This window comes from Bos javanicus, chromosome 11 (assembly GCF_032452875.1).
Source record: "Bos javanicus breed banteng chromosome 11, ARS-OSU_banteng_1.0, whole genome shotgun sequence".
Lineage (NCBI taxonomy): Eukaryota > Metazoa > Chordata > Mammalia > Artiodactyla > Bovidae > Bos > Bos javanicus.
In genome coordinates, this window is record NC_083878.1 from 75,362,406 (window position 1) to 75,386,418 (window position 24,013).

At 46.5% G+C, this 24,013-nt stretch overlaps 1 protein-coding gene and 1 non-coding gene across 2 annotated transcripts in view; one reads left to right on the forward strand and one right to left on the reverse strand.

Annotated features, from left to right (window-relative positions):
* The window catches only part of KLHL29 (kelch like family member 29), a 335,083-nt gene that overhangs the window by 249,130 nt on the left and 61,940 nt on the right, over positions 1 to 24,013 (reverse strand). The window lies entirely within an intron of this gene.
* Positions 14,473 to 14,579, forward strand: LOC133257934 (U6 spliceosomal RNA). The gene has a single exon (XR_009739781.1). It is a non-coding gene; the product is annotated as a U6 spliceosomal RNA (small nuclear RNA).

The following is a 24,013-nucleotide window of genomic DNA, read 5'->3' on the forward strand; positions in this document are numbered from 1 at the left end:
GACTGTGTTCAACCCTGAACAGGTCACACTCCTCCCCGGCCAGCGGCCCTCCATGGCAGGGGCCCCGGAGAACCCAGGCCAGTCTGGACTCCTCCCAGTGTCCTGCTGTGTCCAGCCTCATGTCCTTGATGGCATCAGCTCTCCTCCACCACTGTGACCAGACCCACACCTGGTCCTCCTTCCTGGCCCTCCTCCTCCTGCCTTCATTCACCCCTTCTCCTGAAAACTCCTCTCCGATAGGTCTTTTGCATTGTCTGGAGAACAGACCCTTCTGGGGTGAATTACTGGGAATGTTAGATAAGAACTTGGTGTCTCCAATGGAGGCTTCTCAGCAGCCCCTCTTCTGCCCGCTTGGCTGGTTTGGGCAAAAGGGGACAAAGGGGTCCCCAGGCACTGACTGGGTCTGAAGTCTTGCCACAGCAGGGCTCGCCAGAAACCCAGAACAAAACGTTTCAGTAAAAGAAAGTTGCAAAATGACTGCTCCCACATGAACTACTTTCTCGTTGCATGGCTGACCCGCTTCAATTAACTAGGACTCCCTAAGTCAGTGCCACCACTCAGAGTCCTGCACAAGTTAACAGGGGTTTTCCTGTGCCTGGATCCAGGACCAGGATGACCGTGCATTTCTGGGGGCTGCAAGCTGGAGAGAAGGGCAGAGGCGCCAGCAAACCTGTTCCACTGACTCTCCCGCGGCGGCGGGAAGCTGCGGCCAGAATGTGTGGCACCTGGCACGTAGTAGATGCTCAATAAGGCTCTGCTGAAGGAGGGAGAACGTTTCCAAGACTCCACTCATTTTCTACAATTTCGCTTTGAACATCTGGACGTTCACACCACAGCTTCATGGTTGGAATACAAACCAGTTTGAGAAAAAAAAATCAGACGTGGCTTCCAGATTTCGCTCTTATAAACCAGGCCTGCATCCTCCCTTTAAATTGCAATAATTCCTTCCCAGATGTTGCTTCTCCTTCAGACTCATAAATTGAAGTTTTTCATGATGACGCTTCACATTTGCCTGGTGCCATGGGCTCGGTGGAGTGTTTTCTGCATCTTCTGTCCCTCATTAGACGGCCACGCAGACCCCACGGGAGGCAGGGCAGGGGCTGGCATCCTAATTCAGAGACAGGAAGGCCAGCTGCTGGTGTTGCTGAGCCGGATCGTGGTGCAAACGGGTGTTCCCCTCATTCCTGGTGCTGAGAGATGGGGTTCTCTTCTCTCCAGCTCCGTCCAGGTGGCCAGGTGGGTGGGTCATCTGTGGAGGCTCCACCTGCATGACCATGCTGCCCACTGAGAACTCTGACCCACAAGTGAACAAGGCTCCTCCCTTGGTTCTCCCTGCACTCCTGGGGTCAGGCTGTAACATTTGAACAAGACTTATCTCGACTCTTGGGGAGTAAAACAGAATTATAGGCCAGGAGGGGGTTAAGAGCAGGGGAAAAAGGAAGTAGAATTCGGCCTGATAAGCTGGCGCCCCCCCACACCGCCCAGCACCCCAGCTGTTTTCCAGGAGGGTCCCTCCTGGCTATGTGGGGCAACCCCCATCTTAGCACCAACCACACTGGAATTCACACCGAAGGAAGAGCCCACCTCAAGTCTGGACCCACAGTAGAGCCCAGAGAGACTGGGATTTTCCCCTTCCCTCCCACCTTCTCTGTTCCAGTTTCTTCTCTGAGGCCTGTCCCTTTCATGGTGGCAGACTCCGGGGCTGTCTGCTTCAATGCTTCAAGGGAGCCTCGATCTGTGTTCAAGGCACTTAAGTCACCACATCAGCCCTCTGTCAGGCCCACAGCTGTACAGGTCGGGGGGGTGGAGACAGCACGAGAACAGGAGACACAACTACCATGGAAGCTCACGGGTCCAGCGTCTGCTCACTGCCAGGGGCTGGACTGAGCCTGTCCTGGCTGACACCACGGCTGCCAGGGTCACTCAGCATCCACTGACCCTCTGGGGCTTGGCCTCTTGACAGCCTTAGAGAGAAGGGATGGGGAAAAGCGGCTCCACAGAGTAAGACAAGGTGAGCTTTCAGACTCGGTGGGTTTTGATTTCCTAATGGAGTTGCAGAGAGGTTCTGGACCCCCTTCTCCCGAGACCAAACCCCGCAGCCTCGCTCATGGTCTATAAGGCACAATCTAAGCCTCATCTTGGATTTTCATCTTAGACCCTGACACACCTGGTTCAAGGTTGGCTCAGCCTGTGGGGTGGTTAAGAGCATGGGATTTTATAGTCTGAGAGACCTGGGTCTGAATCTCTAATTAGACCTGGGTCTAAATGGCAGATTCTCCACCCCACTCCCACCCTCTGACCCAATCTCCTCCCTGTCCAAAGGGGATGACATTATTGAACATCCGTGGTTGTTCTGAGAGTTAAATATTTGGGTGTAAGAAAGGCACTTGGCATAGCCCATGGCACAGATTAACTGGTGGCTCTAACATTGTTATTACCATGCCTGCCAACTGAAGCACAGAATCGATATTGCTAGAACACCTACCTCACCCAGGGGGAGGTGGTGCATTTTTTCCCATCACCTCTCTGCGGAGGTGAGCACGCAGAGGACAAATGGATGGGGAGGGATCTTCCTTGGGAGCTAGTGGATCAATGGGTGAGCACGTATGTAGTTTTCCTGGGTGTATCTGACGCTGGTCAGCTACCACTTCCTGCTCCCTTCACTGCATCTCCCTGAATTTCCTCCAGGAGGACACTTTCAGCCCTTACCAGACCCTCATCCTCCTCCCCAGCAACTACTAGACGCCAAGCCTGAGGACAGATGCCTTCATGACTTCAGCCCCTACTTGTTCCACCTCTTCTCTGAATATAAGCCATAGGGCCAGTGGCTGAAAGCTCCTTCCCAGCCACAAGTGGATCTGAGAGGCGTCACTTCCTCACCCAGCAGAAAATGATTTTATTTGAGTAGACCTGAGCCTTGTTTCTCTACTCTCAGAGGGGAAAAAAAATGTGAAAGAAAAGTCTTCGGAGATTACAGTACTTTTTATCCAGATATGATGAGTTATCCATTTAAAAATAAACCACAGACAGGCAAGTTTCTCCATACCCAGGCAGAAAGCAGTCATTACCAGGAATTTCTCTAAGTTCTCTGCTTTTCTTGGCCAATATAGAAACAGCCTAGGAACTGAAAATAGAAGTAGAAGCTAATTCTGTTTTCCTGGTCTCTACCAAAGTGTGCAGGCAAGTGGCTTGATCACACCAGAGCTTCACGTTCCATCTGAAAAAACAAGGAACCATGGCTCACCAAACTCATGGCACTTCTGCAAATGAACCCAGCAACCGATGAGTCCAGCCAGAGCCCACAGCCATCAATACAAATGCTCCAAATCACTGGGCCACAGCCTGACATGGCTTGATGTCCAGATACGGGCAGAAACCAAAGGTAAGAGCTGGTGTGTGACAAGCTAAAGGTTTCCCAGCTGATTAGCAGGAGAGCTGGGACAACAACATTGGCTTGTGAACTCCCTGGCCGCTGCTCTTTTTTCCCCACCCAGTCATCTCTCTGCAGTTTAACTGTAACTGGAGCTGCCAGGAAAGTCCCTTAGAAAGGTTAAACAGCTTATCCCAAGCCAGTCTTCCCTCCTGCAGAAAGTCCCCCCACCCCCGTCCTTGCTCTCCGTCGAGCAGTAAATCAAACATTCCCTGATGCATTATTTTTCAAGCTTGATGTTTCTAAATCCAAAGACATCTATAAATAATACATACTCATTTATATGTACATTTAAAAGATTAAAAAAAAAAACGTAACAAAGATACCTGTAGATTCTTCTGAATACTAATAGGCTACTTAAAACACAGTGGAAGCAAATGGCTAATGAGCACAGGTAACCTCATACCTGAATTTCCCTCCACCCCATCTCGGGCCTGTACCCAACGGGGGAGCCTCTGTTCTGAACTCACTCCATTCGCTGCTTTTCTCCCACGGTCACATTTAGCCATCTGCTGCTTCTTTTATATGTGGGACTGTGTATTTTTTTTTTTTTTTCCTCTTCAGTTTTATATGAAACATTTAGCAATGAAGTAGCAAATAAAAATACTACATATCATCTAGAATTCATAGGAAATTGTGGTTGGCTTTAACGCATCTAAAGGTTGATAAAAAGAAATACATAGATACTTCTTAAGACTTGTTTATATTTTATTCCACATTACACACTCTCACTCCATTGAGAAAATTCAGAAATTGATGTGGTTCTCTCTGTCACAAGCTGGCATGGCAAGGATTACTGTGTCTAGGGAACACTTTTCCCTTGGAACACAACGCACTCGCCTTTGCAATTACCCCAGCAGACAGAAATGGTGCAAACAATCCATCAGGGCTCACATCAGTCTTTGGAAGGAAGGGTTTCTATACTTTTTTCCCCTAAAAGGTACACTCTTCGTGTTGTCTGGCTACCCCATCTTCTGCCCTGCCAGGCATCTCTGCTCTTCACTCCTGACTGAGGATGTGGTTGGAGCACCTTCACCTCTCAGACAGATGCTCGGGTCAGCAAGGAGCTGGCAGACTCGGTATCTACTCCACTCACGCATGTGCAGAAACAGGGGCGGTTCCGGGGCTGCAGACGGTGAGGGCTAAGTTAACTCTGCTGGGGGGGCTGAAGGCGGTCAGAGGAGGGAGAATTCCTGGGGTTCAGGAAGCTCCTTGCCAGGTCCTAATCTAGGTCCTGGAGGATACGCATGCCTAAAAGATCAACCTGAAGACATTCAGAAGGGCAAGCATCTTAGTTTGAGTTCCCCTCCAAAGTGGCCCTTGAAACAGCAATTTGGATGCAAGTAGGTTTTTTTTTTTTTTTGAGTTGATCCAAGGAGTTACCATGAGGAAGTAGGGATGTGAGGTAGGAGATGGGGAAAAGTCAATTGAGGAAGCATCAACCAGTGGGTTCCGCCTGGGCAGGTGGGGCTCATTCCTACTGAGGATGCTCCAAGAGGCTGGGGAGAACCCATTCCAAAGTTGTCCTCCCAAGAGACAAAGGAGGAAGCTGCAGTGTTTACTCATCATCTCCCACCTCTCATTGGCTGACAAGTGCTTTTTTTAAAAAAAATTAATTTATTTTAATTGGAGGCTAATTACTTTACAATGTTTTGGTGGTTTTGCCATACATCAACATGAATCAGCCATGGGTGCACATGTGTCCCCCATCCTGAGCCCCCCTCCCACCTCCCTCCCCATCCCATCCCTCAGCGTTGTCCCAGTGCACCAGCCCTCAGCACCCTGTTTCATTCATCAAACCTGGACTGATGATCTATTCCACATATGGTAATACACATGTTTCAATGCTATTCTCTCAAATCATCCCACCCTTGCCATCTCCCACAGAGTCCAAAAGTCTGTTCTTTACATCTGTGTCTCTTTTGCTCTCTCCAATATAGGGTCACTGTTATCTTCTTTCTAAATTCCATATATATGCATTAATATACTGTATTGGTATTTTTCTTTCTGACTTACTTCACCCTGTATAATAGGCTCCAGTTTCATCCACCTCATTAGAATTGATTCAAATGCATTCTTTTTAATAGCTGAGTAATATTGACAAGTGCTTTTGAGACATCACTCCCCGAAGACTTCCAGCCTGCCCCGTGAATGGGCTGGGCACCCCCACACAGAGAGAGGCAGGAAGCAGGAACTGTCAGCAGGTGATCCCCAGGGTGGGGAATGCGCTGGGCACCAACAACCTCTCTTAGGGCAAGTAAGCAGGAATGCTCATCAGCTCCTGAGGGCTGTGGGTGACAGCAGCCCCAGCACCTTGCCTTGGGCCCTGGAACTTCCCCTTCTAAGTGAGAGGGAGACACACATTGCTTGCCACCATAGGAGACCTTGAGTTTGCTCATCCCCACAGCCCATGCCCTGTCAAATGTGTTTGTAATGGGATCATCTGCTATCTGTCGGCTGCGCAGCAACCATGTATGAAAAATAGCATCGAGGAGCAAATTAAGTGATCTGTCTGCAAGCAGCCTGTTTAGACGAGGAAGGGCTGCCATTGACAAATCTATTAAAATTATACATAAATTATCTAAGAGCACATAGATTCATGCTCAGAATGAGAACATCGATTATGGGCATTTAAAATACAACCTGGATGAAATCATCTTGTCTCACTTGAATGGGGTAATAATAATTAAGAGAAGAGGGAGATATAAATTATATCCATCACTTTCCTGATTAAAAAAGTTCAGAATTTTCATTTTTCAGGAGGATGATGCTTTGAAACATGAAGATTCTGGGTGCTGCCAGTTTAAAGGACAGAGGGATCCAGCGAGGCATCGGTGTGCTCAGTCACACAGTCGTGTCTGACTCAGTGTGACCCCCATCGACTGTAGCCCCCAGGCTCCTCAGTCCATGGAATGTTTCAGGCAAGGATACTGGAGTGGGTTGCCATTTCCTCCTCCAGGGGATCTTCCCAATCCAGGGATTGAACCTGTGTTTCCTGCATTGGCAGGCAGATTCTTTACCACTGAGTCACCAGGGAAGCCCGAGAGGGCTCTGGGTGCTCTCCAAATGGGAAGGGTGAGGGTTAGGGGGCCTAGGTGTGCCTCTCTTGGGAAGTAGAACCCAGACAAGGCTTTGAGGCAAGTGGTTTACTTGGAGATTGAGGCCAGAAAGCTCAGGCCGGTGAGTGGGGAAAGGAGACAGGTAGGTGAAGGAAGCCAACAGAGACTAGACGAGATAAGCAGGATGCCACTGGGGGCACCCGGGCCAGTGCCCCCTACCTCTGGGAGGTAGGAGAAGGACACGTCTTAGAGTTACCCAACCTGGGGTATGAGGAAGCTGGAGCTTCTGCCGTCAACTCCCAGTTCTCATGGGCTGAGAGCTCTCATCAGCGAATTCACTCCCGGCACTTCAGGTCTGTCCCTCGAGGCCAGCAAAGGCTCAGGGGGCAGCAGGCTAGGGAGGACTCTGGGAAAATAAGCCTCCAACATGTGCAAACACACTGTGCTGGAAACTCATAACCTCTGATTACTTGGATGGAATTCAATTTGCCACTTTGAAAAGTCTAACAAAAACAGACCCCCCCCCCCACTTTCATGTAATCACTGAATAATATTATAATCATTCTGCATGGAAATTGCATTATTTCCCTGATGGAAGCCTAGGCTTTGAACCTCTCAGGGCTTCACCCACTACATTACTTTTCAGAATATGAAGTAGCAGGTTCCAATTATCTGAAAAAAAAAAAAGTTTAAAACAGTCACAGCACAATACATGGTGTGATCCAGACGGAGCGAATATACATTCTCTAGGCCAGGCAACTTGATTAGTGCCTGTGACTGTTAAACACATTTCAGGTAATATCCTGATAATGGACATTAATAGTAGCAATAGTGCTGAAGTACTGGAATATAATGATTTCTGATTATATTACTGTTTCCTTTTGTGGAGCACAGTGCATATTTCCAAATGACTCTATGTTCATTAAACCACACAAAAGCCCAGCAGCAGGTTGGAAGAAAGGTGGCCAGAAGGGGCTTGCAGTTATTGGTGTTTAGGAAGTGGGGAAAGACGGTGGCCAGAGCTCCTGGCAGGGCCCAGTGGACTCAGCACCGTTTTCTGTGCTCTGGATTCATTGCACCTGTCCACCTACGTGGACAGACATTAACTACCAAATAGCCAGTAAAGAAGCGCTCCTGTGTGCAATGTAATAAGATGATGGGTGTTAGAGGAGAATTTAGAAGTTAAAACATTTTGTCTACACCCAAATATATGACCGTCTTTCCCTTGAATCTCCCATTATCCCTTAGAAAAAAGGGTAAGTCATAATGGAACAGAGTATAAAAATAATATGTATATATGTATATATATATGTATATATGACTTTGTTGTACAGCAGAAATTAACACAACATTGTGAATCAACTGTACTTCAATAAAAGAGTATTATATATTAAATTATTAAATATTCTAAATTCAATATATTACTGAATTTAATTAATTCAATATATGTATTAAATATATTAATATAAATGTATAAATATAAATTTATTTATTTATAAATATAAATTTATTTATTTATAAATAAATTTGTTGAAATTTATTTATACTTTATTTATAAATAAATTTATTGAAATTTATTTATACTTTATTTATTTATAAATAAATTATATGTTTATATAAATATATTTAATAATATATTAAATATATTAAATTCAATATATCCAATATACAATTTGATGGATTCTGTATCAGTAAAAAGTCTCATCTCTCAGATGTACTCTCCCACCTGATTTAGTTAACACAGATGCGTTAATTACTTTTGGGATTATGACTTCATAATTTTAGTGTTTGGATGTTGTTGTAAACAAGACTTTTAAAAGTCACTTTAAACAGAAACCCAGTAATGGTTAATTGCTGCAAAAGATCATGAATGAGTCACCTATAAGGCAAATGAAAAAGAAAAAAGCAAACTGCTTCAACTTATGGGAATTGGGACCTGTGACTTGGATAAAATTTTGAAGGAAGGCATGATCCATTGATTCTAAAAGTGCTGTCTTGAAAATGTAGATGGAAGTGAGGCTCATGAGCTCTGGAAAACTGTCAGAGGACTTGAAAAGCTGCTCTAGGCTAGGATAAAAAAAATACCCTGGGAACAAAGACACTCTCCAGTGGGAACTGCACCTGACAGGTTTGGAGAATGACTCATCTAATCAAAGTGGGAGAAAGCAGGATTTAAAAATTAACAGTTTACTTATTTTGTGATTTTAAAGATGTGTAACTAAAGTAATTAATTACATATTATAAGTAAACAGTTTGTTGTTTCATTTGTACTGTATTCCAAAAATATCCATATATTCAGGTCGACTAAAAATTTTTTTGGAGCCTTTTATTTGGGAATGTGGGGAACTGTGTTACATTTGGGTGCAAAGTTGGTTTCCTTAGCACCGTAGGTGTACAGCTGTCCTACTGGCTAAGCCTTGCTTTACTCTACAACCCAAACCCACTTAGAGCCACGAGCAGGTCTTTACTGCAACAGCCCTTTCATTGGGTAGGAAATCTGAAGCCTAGAGAATTTTCTGTCCTACCACAGAATCCTTAAAGGAAGACGTGAAACGTAGAAGGGAGCCTGAAAATAAGAACATGACTTTTTAAAAACTGAAGTTAGTTGATTTATAATATTGTGTTAGTTTCAGGTGTACAATAAAATGATTCAGTAATATATATATATTTTTTCAGATTTTTCATTATAGGTTTTTATAAGATGTTGAGTATAGTTCCTTGTGCTATACAGTAAATCTTTGTTGCTTGTCTATTTTATATGTAGTAGTGTATATCTGTTCATCCTATGCTCTTAATTTATCCCTCTTCTCCCTCTCCTTTGGTAACCATAAGTTTGTTTTCTATGTCTATGAATCTGTTTCCATTTTGTAAATAGTAGTATTTTTTAGATTCCACACATAAGTGATACCATAAACATTTGCCTTTCTCTGTCTGACTTACTTTACTCAGAATGAAATCTCTAGGTCTATCCATGTTGCTGCAAATGGCAAAGTTTCATTCTTTTTATGGCTGAATAGTATTCCATTGTGTGTAATGGAATATACATATCTATACACAGACATACACACATACAGACCCATACTCACACCCCCACACACATACACACACATATATATATGTATATAAACCACGTCTTTATCCATGCATCTGCTGATGGATACTTAGGTTTCTTCCAAGTCTTGGCTGTTGTAAATAATGCTGCTTTGAACATTGGGGTGCATGTATCTTTTCGAATTAGAGTTTTTGTTTTTTCCAGATACATGCCCAGGAGTAGGATTGTTGGATCATACGTGGTTCTATTTTTAGCTTTTTAAGGAACCTCCATACTGTTTTCCATAGTGGTTGAGCCAGTTTAACATTCCCACCAACAGTGCAGGAGGAGAACATGGCTTCTCACATGAACACGCCATGTGACAGCGGATGGCCTAGGCTTTGCATCTGTCAGCTGGGGATAATTTGGGGCTGTGAACTCACTGGTCAGAGCCAACCTCAAGAATCCCCTGGTAGCAGGTTATTTCTCTACACTGACTCCTGCCTACCCTTCTGGTGGGTACTCCTTCTGGATCCCGGACTAGTTTGCCTTTCTTCAGCCCTGCCAGAATGCTGCCATTGCTTTAAAAAGTGAAGACACTTTTATTGAAAAGTGCATGTAAACATGAAAATCCATCTCCAGTCTTCTTTCCAGATGGGAAAAACCCTGCTGAAAGGTGCCAGGTGGGAGTGCTCTGGTCCCACCTCTGTCTGGGGAGCACTCCCTGCCCCCTGGCTGGCAAACCCAGCCTCCAGCTCTTTCTCTCTGTCAGTCCTGGGCCAGGGGCTGTTACATTAGATCATCCCTCCTAGTGGAGAAGGCAATGGCACCCCACTCCAGTACTCTTGCCTGGAGAATCCCATGGACGGAGGAGCCTGGTGGGCTGCAGTCCCTGGGGTCGCTAAGAGTCAGGCACGACTGAATGACAACTTTCACTTTTCACTTTCATGCATTGGAGAAGGAAATGGCAACCCACTCCAGTATTCTTGCCTGGAGAATCCCAGGGACGGGGGAGCCTGGTGGGCTGCTGTCTATGGGGTCCCACAGAGTCAGACATGACTGAAGCGACTTAGCAGAAGCAGCAGCAGTGGGAGGAGGAAAAGGAAAGGAAAGTGAAGTCGCTTAGTTGTGTCCAACTCTTTGCGACCCCATGGATGGTAGCCTACCAGGCTTCCCTGTCCATGGCATTTTCCAGGCAAGAGGACTGGAGTGGGTTGCCATTTCCTTCTCCAGGGGATCTTCCTAACCCAGCGATCAAACCTGGGTCTCCCGCATTGCAGGCAGACGCTTTACCGTCTGAGCCACCAGGGGAGCCCAGATAATAGGAGGAGCCACTGTAATTAAAACCCAGGAAAGCAAGATCTGTGCTGGCCAATGATGTGGCTTTGGGTCCTGAGATGTACTTTAAATTTTATAAGTCATACAAATGCACTTTTCCCCTCCTTACCCCCAGCAAAAATAGAGGAGCAAAGGTGCATCTGATAGTGAGGCAGGGTGTCCTAATCGGGAAGCTACATGAGGTCACTGGGGTCCACTTAGAGGTCTCAGGCAGCAAAGAGTGAATATGATTTCCCAGAAGCAAGTGTTTCTCTTTCCATGGGGGCATTTCAGCCACAAAGTTGCTAAAAAATTAACAGCTCCATGAGAACTCCTATTCAGGAAGAATTAAACTGGCTACTTTGATTCCACACTTCTCAAAGCTGCAGGCGTGAACGTTGGGAGCAGCTGCAGGGAGAGCTGGAACATATGAATTATGACTGAGACCCTGTGGACGCTCCAATCTGGTCCAAGAGCCCAGACCCAAAGTGGGAGGTGGGAAAAACCACGGGCTGTCTCAGGCTTGTGCACAAGCTCAGTCTCAGTCAAGGACCGCCTCCCCATTCATCAGCATTTTGACCTTCTGCCTCAGTCTCCTCAGCTATATAATGGGAACACAAGCACCTGCCCATAGGGCTGCTGGGAGATTAAACGAAGTATTCAAGAAAGTACTCAGAAGCCTACTGACACGCAGTAGGTTCTTAATAAATGTTAGTGTTTATTGCTTGTTCTTGTCTGTCCCCCAAATGATCTGCCTAAGACCCAAATCTGGTTCCCTCTCATTGAAAACTCTTTAGAGGCTTCCTACTGAATAGATAAAACCCCCCAAATACGTGGTAAGGTATCTGTGGCCTCAGCCCTACTCTAGTGACTTTAATCTTTTTGGCCATGGTGCCCCCATACTGCATTACTGGAAGTTTCCAAGCAGGAACCTTGCCCCCTCATGTCTGTCCCTCACCTCCTGCCTGGCAAGCTCCATGGTGGTGCCTATGTACCTATCCTCTGAGCTCCTGCAGTTACCATTTACTGAGGTGCTTTTTGCTCTATTCACATTTTGGGCTGGATACTAATTTTGGGGATGGGGGACTGTCCTGTGCATGAGAGGACATTTAGCAGCATCCTTGGCCCCACCCACCAGGTGCCGGTAACATTCCTAGATTCTCTCTCACGTGCCCACCCCAAGTTATGACAACAAAATATATCTCCAGACATTTCCCAGAGTCCCCCAGGCAAGGGAAGGGATAAAATTATCCCTGGTTGATAACCACTGCACAAAACTATAAGTTCCTTGAACACACAGATTCTAACTTATCTTTCTATCAGTGGGCCTAGTCCCGTACTTGACAGATAGTAAGTGCTCAACAAATGCCTGTGGAAAAGCAAAGAAGGAAATAAAATGAATTTGGTGCTCATGACATAGTAAACATCTCCACCAAGGATGAGATGAGAATGTTGGATCAAATAATGAATCAACAAATGAAATAGACACAAGTTTGATTAGTGACTAAGTACACAGAAGGTGTGTTGAACCAATAAGTCCGTCTCATCATTTAACATCTTATAAAAAAATTTCAGCTTCCCACCTCCATCCCCTTCTGGATTCTCTGGATGCAGCTTCCCTACATCCCAGTGAAAATTCTTCAGGGATTTCCTGGGCCTCCTGTCCAGTAACTCACCTCCAATTCCTTCTTCAGCTCACTCCTCAGCCCATCACTGCCCCTCAAGTTCTCCTATTAAGGTCACCAATGATATGTGTTTGCATGCTGAGTCACTTCAATTGTGTCTGACTTTTTGCAAACCTATGGGCCACAGCCCGCCAGGCTCCTCTGTCCATGGGCTTCTCCAGGCAAGAATACCAGAGTGGGTTGCCATACCCTCCTGCAGAGGATCTTCCTTGACCCAGGGATTGAACCTGTGTCTCTTATGTCTCCTGTACTGGCAGGCGGGTTCTTTCCTAGAGCCACCAGGGAAGCCCCCACCAATATATACTACTTGTGCTGAATGCAATAGAAGGTTTCTACTTTTCATCCTGCTTGCCATCCCAGATGATTTCCATACTGATGATCATTCCTTAAAAGCAGGGATGACAATCATGATATAAACTACTGGGATGGCATGGGCACTGGCCATGTGGATGCCCTGACCAGTCAGAATAGTCTCTGGGCATCAGTGGTCAGTCTGTGTGTACAAGCTGAACATAAACCTTGCTTAAACACTTTCTTCCCAATCTCATACATCCCCCCGACTCCCTTGGTTGCTGTTTCATTCTATTTTGCAGGAACACTTCTCTCTCTCTGGCTATTAAATATCAGAGTTCCTTGAGGATTTTCTCTAGGGTCTCTTCCTTTTTTTTTTTTTTTTTTAACTCTACTCCTTTCCTCACATGATCCATGCTCAGGGCATTTCTTACCTTCCATATGCTGATGGCTCCTGAAAACACATGGTCTTAGCTCCTACCTTCCCTCTGCGTTCCAGATCTGTCCATCTCACTCTTATCCTTCGCTTCTACTCTGATGTCTCAAAGGCAACTCAACATGCCACACCTCTTCCTCTGACCCAAACAAGGCAAAGCATCAGGGACTTCCCCAGGGCTCTGGTAGACAGACAGCTAACCATCGACCAGAGCCTCTCCCTCCGTCGCCACCCCATCAACACTCCTTCTGAAATCTTTATCTCCATCCGACTCTCTTTACCTCCATAGCCGCCTCCCTCTCTTGCAACAGTCCTCACTTGCTTTTCTCCGATGCAGCCAGAGAGACTTTTCTCAAAATGCACATCTGATCCTCTTCCTCCCCTGCTTTAAGCCTCCCTGCTCCAGGCTGTGCCTGGACTGGTGACTACTTTCCATCCTGCCTCACCCCCCTGCTCCTGGTCTTCTGGTATGCTCCTACACACTGGCAGTGTTTCAGTTTCCAGAATATTCCGTATTCCTGCCACAGGGCCTTTCTGTGCACTGTTTCCTCTCTCTTCACCTGTTAATGCTGATTCAGAGCCCAAGTCAAGAATCAACTCCCAAGGGAAGCCTGCCTTGACCTGAGGCTGTATCACCCTCCTATTTATAGAGAGGGTCTCTCTCCTTTCAAGTACCTGGGTTCATACTTATAATTTATGCTTATAATTATAGGATTAACGCCTATCTTCCTTGCCTAGAGTGTAAGCTCCATACAGACAGAGCCCACGTCTGCTTTTGTTTACCTGTGTTTCCAGTCCAGGGTGGGCAGCTAACTGTGGTCTCTGGGCCAAATCCAGGCCAGTGCCTGTCCATCAGGTTTTACTGGAACAAAGCTACACCCATGCACTTGCGTGCTGTCTGTGGTTGCTTCTGCTGCATAAGAGGTGAGTACAACCACAGAGACAACAGGGCCCTCAAAGCTAAAGTATTTTTGCTGTTATTGTTTAGTTGCTCAGTCGTGTCTGACTCTCTGCAACTCCATGGACTGTAGCCAGCCAGGCTTCTCTGTCCCTGGGATTTCCCAGGCAAGAATACTGGAGTGGGTTGCCATTTCCTTCTCCAGAGGATCTTCCTAACCCAGGGATCAAACCCACATGTCCTGAGTTTTCTTAATTGGCAGGCGGATTCTTTACCACTGAGTCACCTGGGAATCCCCCAAATATTTACTCTATAGACAAAGCCTGTGCTCACTTTGGCAGCACATATATGAAAACTGGAACAATACGGAGTAGCTTAGCATGGCCCCTGCACAAGGATGACACACAAATACGTGAAGTGTTCCGTACTTCAAAAGAAAAAGAAAAAGGCTGCCATCCCCTGCTCTAGGCTGGAGCACTAGTGTCTAACAGAAAGCAGGCATTCCAAACAAATTCGCTAAGTGGAGCGTAAACGGCCAAGGAATAAATGAGTTTCTAATAGATGCCTTGCTGTCTGCTGAGTGGCTCAAATGAGCCCTCTCTAGGACAGCGCTGGCTGCTGCAGGCCTGCATGAGAATACTGGGGGCTGTTACTGACGTGCCGACCCCTACTCTTCTGCCCAGGTGTGGGGATCCTTGAGTTTTCTTTGGGTTCCCAGCCAACAGGTCACCACGGGTAAGGAAGGGGTCTTCGATCTGATGATGGGGGCCCCTGCTCCTGGCTGCTTCTGAGCCAGGGGAACTCTCCCTGGCCATCCCATATCTGCCTGACCCTGTCACAATCCTGTGACAGCCCTAAAGAAGGAAGAGGGAATGTCAGAGTGCTTCCCCGGCCCACCCCCCAAATTAAGGGACACTATGGGGACTCCATGAGAAGTCTCAACTACACAGTGGGGTCTTAGGTGGGGAAGGAGCCCAGAAGCCCCAAACCCCTAACATGACAGACTTAAGGACAGACCTGGTCACCTCTGGCTGTCCCTCCTGCCTCTTTGCCAAGGCGTCCAGGAGACTGCAGCCTCCGTCCAGAATAAAAGATTACCTTCCCTACTCCAGCCCCCAGAGACTTGGCCATTTCTCGTTCAGAGCTCACTTTGAGTTCAGCCTTTCATCCAACATTATCCTATACTGCTCACTGTATTTGCACGAGGGCCCTTCCTTCCTCTCTACCCTGCACCATTGCAAAGGAGGGGTGCTTTACCCTCTCCCATCTCTCTCACCACCTCTCCCAGCTCCAACCCCTGGGTCAGGAACGCATAGCACAAAGCACATAGGAGGGTCTGGCAAACACCTAAGAAAGGCGGAAGGGCCTCAGAACACCCTGGATCCCAGCTGCACCACCCGTGACACCTGAGATGCTGATGGCCACCGCCCAGCTCCCTCCTGCCCAGGCCTGCTTCTTCTGTGTCTTGCATGACCTAGGGTGACCGTGCGTCCTGCCTCCCACCTCCCTCCATCCAGTGCTGGCTCAGCTGGGCCCTGTCAGCACATTTCAGACCAGCCGAGGTGCCTCCAGCGGCCAGCCTGGAGGTTCCTGGACTCCATGCAGGCTTCTTCTGGTGCTGCCATCCCAGTGGGGGAAGACTCCAGGATTTTAATACTCATAAATAAGATGTAGAATATTCCCAAAGCAGAGATAAAGCTGCATCCAGGCTGAAGCGTTAAATGTGGCAGGAACAGAAGACGCAATGTGAGCATTTACACCCAAGCGCAAGTAGCCAGCAACCCGCAGAGCTGGCGTGGGAGAACGTTTCCGGCTCCTCACTCGTGGGTGCTAGACGCAGGCGCCACGTGGCTCTACTAGAGAAAGAGTTTCAGATTTAGTGCTCAGATGTTTTGTTAAGATCCAGGGGAAAGAGAAGGAACACTCCTGGGTGAGGCCCCGATCACTGCTCTGAGGATTCTAGAGGCCCTCCTCCCTGAATCCTCCAGGGTCCCTGGCACAGCTCTAGGTGCACTGGGCCCCCAGGTGGGGACCCTGCTAGGGCGTCCAGCAGAGGTGGCTCCCCTCAGCCCTGCCGCTGCCCCACTGCATCAAGAGCCTGGAGTCTCCTCTGCCTCGACTTCCCCATGGACAAAGACAGAGAGGATGCCAGCTCGTGTCATCCCACAGGACTCTGCTCTGAAGTGGGATCCTTTGAAATAGGCTTGGTGGCTATCTCAGTCAGCTGGGGCCACCAAGATGAAATGCCACAGATAGGGAGGCTCAAACAGGAGAAATTAGTTTTCTCATGGTTCTGGAGGCTGGAAGTCCAAGGTCAAGGTGCGGTAGCTTCGGCTTCTCCTGAGGCTGCTCGTCCTGCCTTGCAGATGGCAGCCTTCTTGCCGTGTCCTCACAGTCTCTCCTCTGTGTGCACACACATCCCTGGTGTGTCTTTGTGAGTCTAAGTTTCCTCTTTTTCTAAAGATACCGGTCAGATTGGATTAGGGTCCACCCATATGACCTCACTTAAATTTTAATGGCATCTTTAAAAGCTCTGTCTTCAAATACAGACACATTCAGTGGTCTCCGGGTTAGGGTTTTGACATCAATTTTGGGGATACACAGTTCAGTGTATGACAGTGGCTAATAATGAGCTAAAGAACATGCTTGACTATGTCATGGTAGAATTAAGGAAAACAGGATACCATTCCTCCCTGGATGCTTCACACAATGGCAAACTTATCTGCCCTCCCAGGAAGTTCTTGAGCAGAAAGATGAATACAATTCACATCCAAAAATAACTTACATTCACTGGATTTCTACTTATTTATTTGACTTTAACAAAAGCCTTCACTGAAAACAGATAAATTAAACTGGTGATGACGACAATGATGAAAATAATAGTAAATCAGCTCACAACCAACCAAACCAAGCAAAGCTACAAACACTTTTAAGTTAAAATAGGTTAAGTTGACAAGCTTTGTTTCAGACCTGAACTGTAACTCTGAATAACATGGCATTTATAAAATATATATTTAGCTAACCCTTTTACAGAGCACTGTAAATCAGTCATAAAAGGCCAAACTTTGTAGAAGTGGTCTAATTTTAGAGGTGAAACAAAATGCTATTACTGATTATTTAAGAGGCTAAAGGCAAACACTACCAAAAGGGGCCAGATCTGAGAAATGTCTATTAGGAGGCATCACAGGGAGGTCTTATTAAATTCATCGTGAATTTTCTCCAGAGACTACAAACTGACTGCATGTGGGGGTATGGACATGAGATAATAAATAAAGAAATGTGCCCCCACCTTCTGTTTCTACAAGTTGTGAAACTCTGCATAGAAGCCTTCCTTCTTTTTAAGTGTCAGGCTCTGTGGAATGAGATGTCAAGGGGGAGGCAGCCTGGCTGTTTTTTCCACATTCTACACTTGGCACTCAGCATAGAGTCTCATGGGCAGTAGGGAACCAAGAGATAGTGCTCGTGTGGAATCTGAAGAGCATAATCACTGTGGATGAGATCTGGGAAAGAGGGAAGACCAGAAAAAAGCAAGAATCAAGGGACAGCAAAAATCAGGGACACTATGAGCTGAGCCTCCTAGCCATCATCAGAGATTGTGCAAATGAACTAAGTAAGTCATTATTCAGTTGTCTGATACAATTAGAAAAGGGGGCAGAAAAAGCTGAACAAATAATTGCTTTAAAATGTATAGATCAGTCTTATGGACTCTGTGGGAGAGGGAGAGGGTGAGGAGATTTGGGAGAATGGCATTGAAACATGTATAATATCATGTATGAAACGAAAAAAAAAAACCAAAATGTATAATCTGCATCTTTTAAAAAATAAACCCAGAATTTTGTAAAGAATGTTTATCAAGGTTACATAAAACATCAAGACTACATTTTAGAGGCCGATTGAAAACCTCAGGGTTTAAAGAAAATGCATCCTACTAAGCATAAAAATAAAGTTATTTTTAAAAGTTACTACATGAAATAAAGAATACAAATACTAGATTACTCTTTTACAAAGCTCACTGTACAATATAATCCAGTAAATCATCACTGTGTGAATGGGAGAGGATGGGAGGGGAAGGGATGGGAGGAAAGGAGAGGAGAGTCATGCATGAGGCTAACAAGAAAGCTGCAGTCAGAGCATGAAAGGCCTGGCCGCGAGGTTAAGGATTTTGTACTTTCTCCTCCAGCAAGGGGGAGCCAAGAGATTTTAAAAGAAGAACTGGCCCCATCAAATTTGTATTTTCAAAAGATGACTCACCGGTTAAAAGCCCCTAATGAAAAGAGTGGCCATCAGCTGAAACAAATACAAAACAATTAGGCACTGAACAGGCCCCTCGAAGCAGACATGTTCTCCTCATTTGCTGTCTTCACGGACAGTAGATAACAAGTAGGTCCCATGTTCAGGGCTTGCTGCCCCAGTTTCAAGTGCTGTACAATTCCCACGACATACATCTTTTCCCCAAATGCCGTCCTAGGACACCTTCCTCCTTAAAGAGTAAATGCAGGTCGAGTAACAAGTACAATAGTTTGCCCAGGGTAAGAGCAAGCCGGAATTTTCTTCATCAAGGGGAAAAAAAAAACAACAAAATACCAAGTCTCTCTTATTTTATGATCTGCTTTTTCTAAATATTCATATAAGCTGACCTTTTCAAGGCATCGCCTGGAACTGAAAACATGCTGGTAATAAATCGTGTTTCTCTGGCTTAAACGAAGCGGTGTTTTGCTGCGAGTCAGGAGTGGTTTCCATTCCTGGAGATGCTCAGAGAACCAGGCTGCCAGAAGCTGGCAGGGGCTCTGGTTCCAGGGCAAAGGCCCCCCTGTGTCAGTGAGGATCAAGGATAGTGTGTGTGTGTGTAAGGCACTCCCCCTGAATTTCCCATCTTCAATCCTTCCAAAGTGCTTTTCTGGGTACTGTGAGTAGAGGGTAGCCAGGTGCCATGGACGCCTTTGGCAGCCTGGTGAAAAGCCCGTAGACTCCTTTTCAGAATAATGCTTTTAAATACATAAAATAAATTGCATAGGATAATTCAAGAAACCTGTTACATTTAAACATAGTTATCAAAATGTTAAAAACAAAATGTTAATGTAGTAAATATCCTTCTCTATCAGTGCATTAAATAATAAAGTCTAGAGTCATTTTTTTTTAATTGGATTTTTTGACTGCGCTGCACAGCATGTAGGATCTCAGTTCCCTAACCAGGTATGGAACACACACATCCCATCCCGACCCCGCCCCCACCCCACCCCCAGCCCATTGCAAAGCGTGGAGTCTTAACCACTAGACCGCCAGGGAAGTCTTAAGAATCGTGTTTAAAACTACTGTAACTTCCAAGTAGTGGTGAATATAAATGATACTTTGAGACATGTGCAACAAGGAGGAAAATATCTGTGATCCCCACGGGTGACAGAGCCACATACTACTGTGGTTTGTCGCCTACGTTCATGAATTGAAGTGAGCGCCAGCTTTCACTGGGAAAATAAAGCCACATATTCCCCTATTCACATCACAGATGTCCTGTGCTAGGCCAAGTATGAAAAACAACAAATGTGCCCTGCAATGCTCTGAGGTAGGGATGCTACTTCCCAGCTTGATTTAATCTGGAGCATCTCTTAACCTTTCTGGGGACGTTAACACTTGAACTCCATGGGACTGTGATGCAGATTTGACAGGTTCCTTCCCTTTATTTTTGTCTGTTAAGAAAGAAGCAACTGATGTGAGAGATTAGGAGTGGGTGCACCCAAGGCCTGGACCTATACCCTCTGCAGATCTGGGCCCTGTGACCTGCTGCTGGGGCTTCCCTGGTGGCTCAGTGGTAAAGAATCTGCCTGCCAATGCACCGGTTCGATCCTTGGCTTGGGAAGACCCCCTGGAGAAGGAAATGGCAACCCACTCCAGTATTCTTGCATGGGAAATCCCACAGACAGAGGGGCCTGGTGGGCTATAGTCCATGGGGTGGAAACACACCCACATGAGCACACCCTGCTCCTGACTTCACAAGGATGTTTATGAGACTCTGGGGGGAAAATGGGGCCACGTGCTTTGGCCATCGTGGAGGATGGCTGAAACCAGAAGGACTGAGCTTTGAGGTCATTATTCTGTGTTTTCAGGTGTGGCTGGTATGGCAGGAATCCTGGTGCCATGGTGACTAGTGTGGGGCTTTGAGGTTGTTGATGCCCCAGTTGCCCTACTGGCAAATGAACAACTCTTCTTTACAGAGAGTTTTGTAAAGGTGGGAGGAGAGAAGGTGATGTTTAGAAAAGGGCCTGGCACTCAGTAGGCATGCAGTAAAAGCGAGCCACTTGATTATAATATTTACTACAGCCTTGTCTCAGGCCATGACGATGCCTTGGTTACTATACCAAAAGTTTCCTTCTTCATCCTCCGAGTGTCTGAAATAAAGCAAAGGCCCAGAATAGAGGGTGGGTTCTTTCCCAGAGTCCCCATATGGCAAGAAGGAAACTTTTATTTTTAATAGTATTTCTGAAAAGTCTCAGTATGGATATGCAGTATAAGCAAACAAAATCCTAAAGCTTCAGAGACATCCTACCTCTTGACCCAGCGCTGCTCCTGGCTGAATTTTCCTGTTGCCTTATACAGCACAGACACAATTCTGGGGCAGAAGACACCGCTGGGTGAACATGAGGACTAAGCCATGGTGTGAGGGGAAGTGTTTGCAAGGCAATTTCTAGAGACACTGGATCCTTACGTCAATAAGAGAAGGTTGTGTGCATAGATAAGAAACCTTAAAATTTTTTTCTTTTACTTATTTTTCTTATGAAACACAGACTCCTATAAAGGGAGACAACACAGTTCTTGTTCTTTAGAAGTTTACAGGCTCTCAGGGGAGACAAACCCAGACATGGAAAAGATATAAAAACACACAAAGAAACCACAGTCCCAATATAAATGGGGTGATGACACAGAAATACTGCTCTAGTGCTCTGGGGTGGAGAAATCTTTAAAATAATTTTTTTGGGGGCCATGCAGCTTGTGGGATCTTAGTTCCCCACCAGTGATGGAACCCACATGCTCAGCCTTGAAAGCACAGAGTCCTAACCACTGGACTGCCAGGGAATTCCCTGGGATGGGGGAACTCTGTCTTCTCAGAGTCCCCCCAGTGGAGTTCGCTGGTCTCATAAAATTCTACCCACCTGGAGATGGAAAGACTCCAGAAGGAAGTCAGTACATGTTCAGGCTGGAGGGATAGATTTCCTTTTCTTTTACCTGTGACCTTTCTAAAGGTGTCTGTGTCACTTCATGGTTTATAATATTAACATTAAGGTATCATGGCACATGGACAAGTAGGAGCAAAGGGAGGGAGGTTCCTTTCCACCAGGGCTGTGATGACACTCTCCCAGTTGCGGAGTAGAAACATTGAGAATACAAAGCCGAGGCCCTCCAGGTGATGTTCCCTGAACTACTGTGAACTTTGGAGCTCAAAGAGGGGCCATGAGACTGCCTGGGAAGACAGGTGGTGTGCAGGAGGCTCTGCACATTTGTGAGGACTTGAAAGGCATAGGCAGGGTGACCAGGTGCAGCCCGTGTGGGGAGAGTGGTGCAAACTGCAGAAATTGTTTGTTGAGGGAATGAAAACAGAGAGGTGGGGACCCCCAAACAGAGTTTAGGGACAGCTAGGATGAAAAAGAGGGTTAAAAACTCCCCTTGACCAAAGCCTGTATGTCAGGCACAGCTCAAAGCCTTTTATGTGTGTTAATACTGGAACGCTCCCCATAGTAAGATGGAGAAACTGAAGCTCAGAGAGGTCAAGCCATTTGCCTAATCCCACACAGCCAACTGGCTGTGGACCCAGGATCCAAACCTACTCATCTGCCTTCAAAGATGAAACTTCAAAAAATGTACTTGGTTAAAGCTCGGTGAAAGAATCCAGTAACAAAAGACCACATATTATATGATGCCATTCATTGGATATGTCTGGAATAAGAAAACCTACAGAGACAGAAAGTAGATTCGTGGTTCCCAGGGGCTGGGGGGAGGGTGAATGAGGACTGACTGCTAATGGGCATGGGTTTCTTTTCAAGGTGATGAACATATTGGCCATGGTAATGGATGCATGTATCTTGACTCTATTTAAAAAAAACATTGAATTGTATACCTTAAATGGGTGAATTGCATGGGAGGTGAGTTATATCTCAATAAAGCTGTTACTTTTTTTTTTTTAACTTAAATCTTCCCTTGTGGCTCAGATGGTAAAGAGTCTGCCTGCAATGCAGGAGATCTGGGTTCAGTCCCTGGGTTGGGAAAATCCCCTGGAGAAGGAAATGGCAACCCACTCCAATATTGTTGTTTGGAGAATCCCATGGACTGAGGAGCCTGGATATAAACCAAGGAATATACAACTCTGCTTTCACTGGGGGAACCTGGGATGACAACTGATCCAGAGGAAAACCTGGGAGGAACACCTGCTTTCCTTACGGTCTTCCAATACCAGAGCTGCTCTCTGACCCTCAGACCCAGGCCTGGGGCAGCCTGTCCTGATAGGCAGAGAAGGGCTTAGCTGCACAGGGACCTCATCTCCACTTTGTCCTCACAGCACAGCACCCGGCAGCACTGTCATGCTATTAAATATGGATTAAGAAAACGTAAGATCTGCCTGCCGAAATCTAAGCTACGGAAAAACAACGCTGACCCTTCACATGATCCTGCAGTGTGGGCACAGTGGCTGGCGTGACCCAGGAAATCTTGGGAGAGTCGTGCCGTCTCGCTGAGAAGCCAGATGAACGCCGAGGACAAGGCCGGCGCTTGGTTCGTGATTACCTCGCTCATGTTCTCCCCACTTGTGTTCTGAATTGCAGAATTGTTTTCCCTGGCATTTGTCACATTGAGGACATGAGCCTTTTAATTGGCGAGCGAGCAGACATGCCGCTTGAGATGTCAAGAGACTGTCTTTGTTGAGCAGCAGCTCTGTTAAGCGGAAGCCCTGAGTCGAGGGGCTGTGTCTCCGAGTCAGCTGCCAGTCTGGCCTGAGCACAAAACGGAACCAGCCAAAAGAACCAGCGATTCAGTTTATGCAGGACCTTGCCAGATAGCCCCTGGGGGCTGAGCTCTGCATTGGATTGGATGCTGTGGGGTTCCAGAAGCCTTGGCCCTCCATGCCTCCCCTGCTAAGTCACTTCAGTCGTGTCTGACTCTGTGTGACCCCATAGACGGCAGCCCACTAGGTGCCCCCGTCCCTGGGATTCTCCAGGCAAGAACACTGGAGTGGGTTGCCGTTACCTTCTCCAATGCATGAAAGTGAAAAGTGAAAGTGAAGTCACTCAGTCGTGTCTGACTCTTAGCGACCCCATGGACTGCAGCCTACCAGGCTCCTCCGCCCATGGGATTTTCCAGGCAAGAGTACTGGAGTGGAGTGCCATTGCCTTCTCCGCTAGAAAGCCTCCAAGCAGTGTTTTCTGTGGCACCAGGTGAATGGGCTCATCTGAGAGGTTAGATGTTGTGTCTAAGGTTGACATAATGCCCTCCCTGTATCCATATCCTTTGCCCTGGAACTTTGTATCCATGGAAATTTCTGCCATGACCCTGAGCATGGCCATGGGGTTTGGTTTGGAAAAGTACATGTGTTTTCCCACTTCCTCTCTCACTTCTCAAGAGCCACTCTAAAATCATGCTGGAGGATGAGAGTCAGCCTACCCAGCCAGAGATAGGTCAGCCCAACCCAAGTCTGAGGCCAGCCAAGATAACAGAGCCACCTAAGTGACCTGCAGCTGACTGCAGAGGCATGAATGAACCCAGCTAAAACCAGAAGAATGTTATTCTACAGACTAGATGAGCAACACTCACTATTTATTGTCTTCAGTCACTGAGGTTTGGGGTGATTTGTTGCATGGTACTATTGGGTCACTAGGGAACTGATT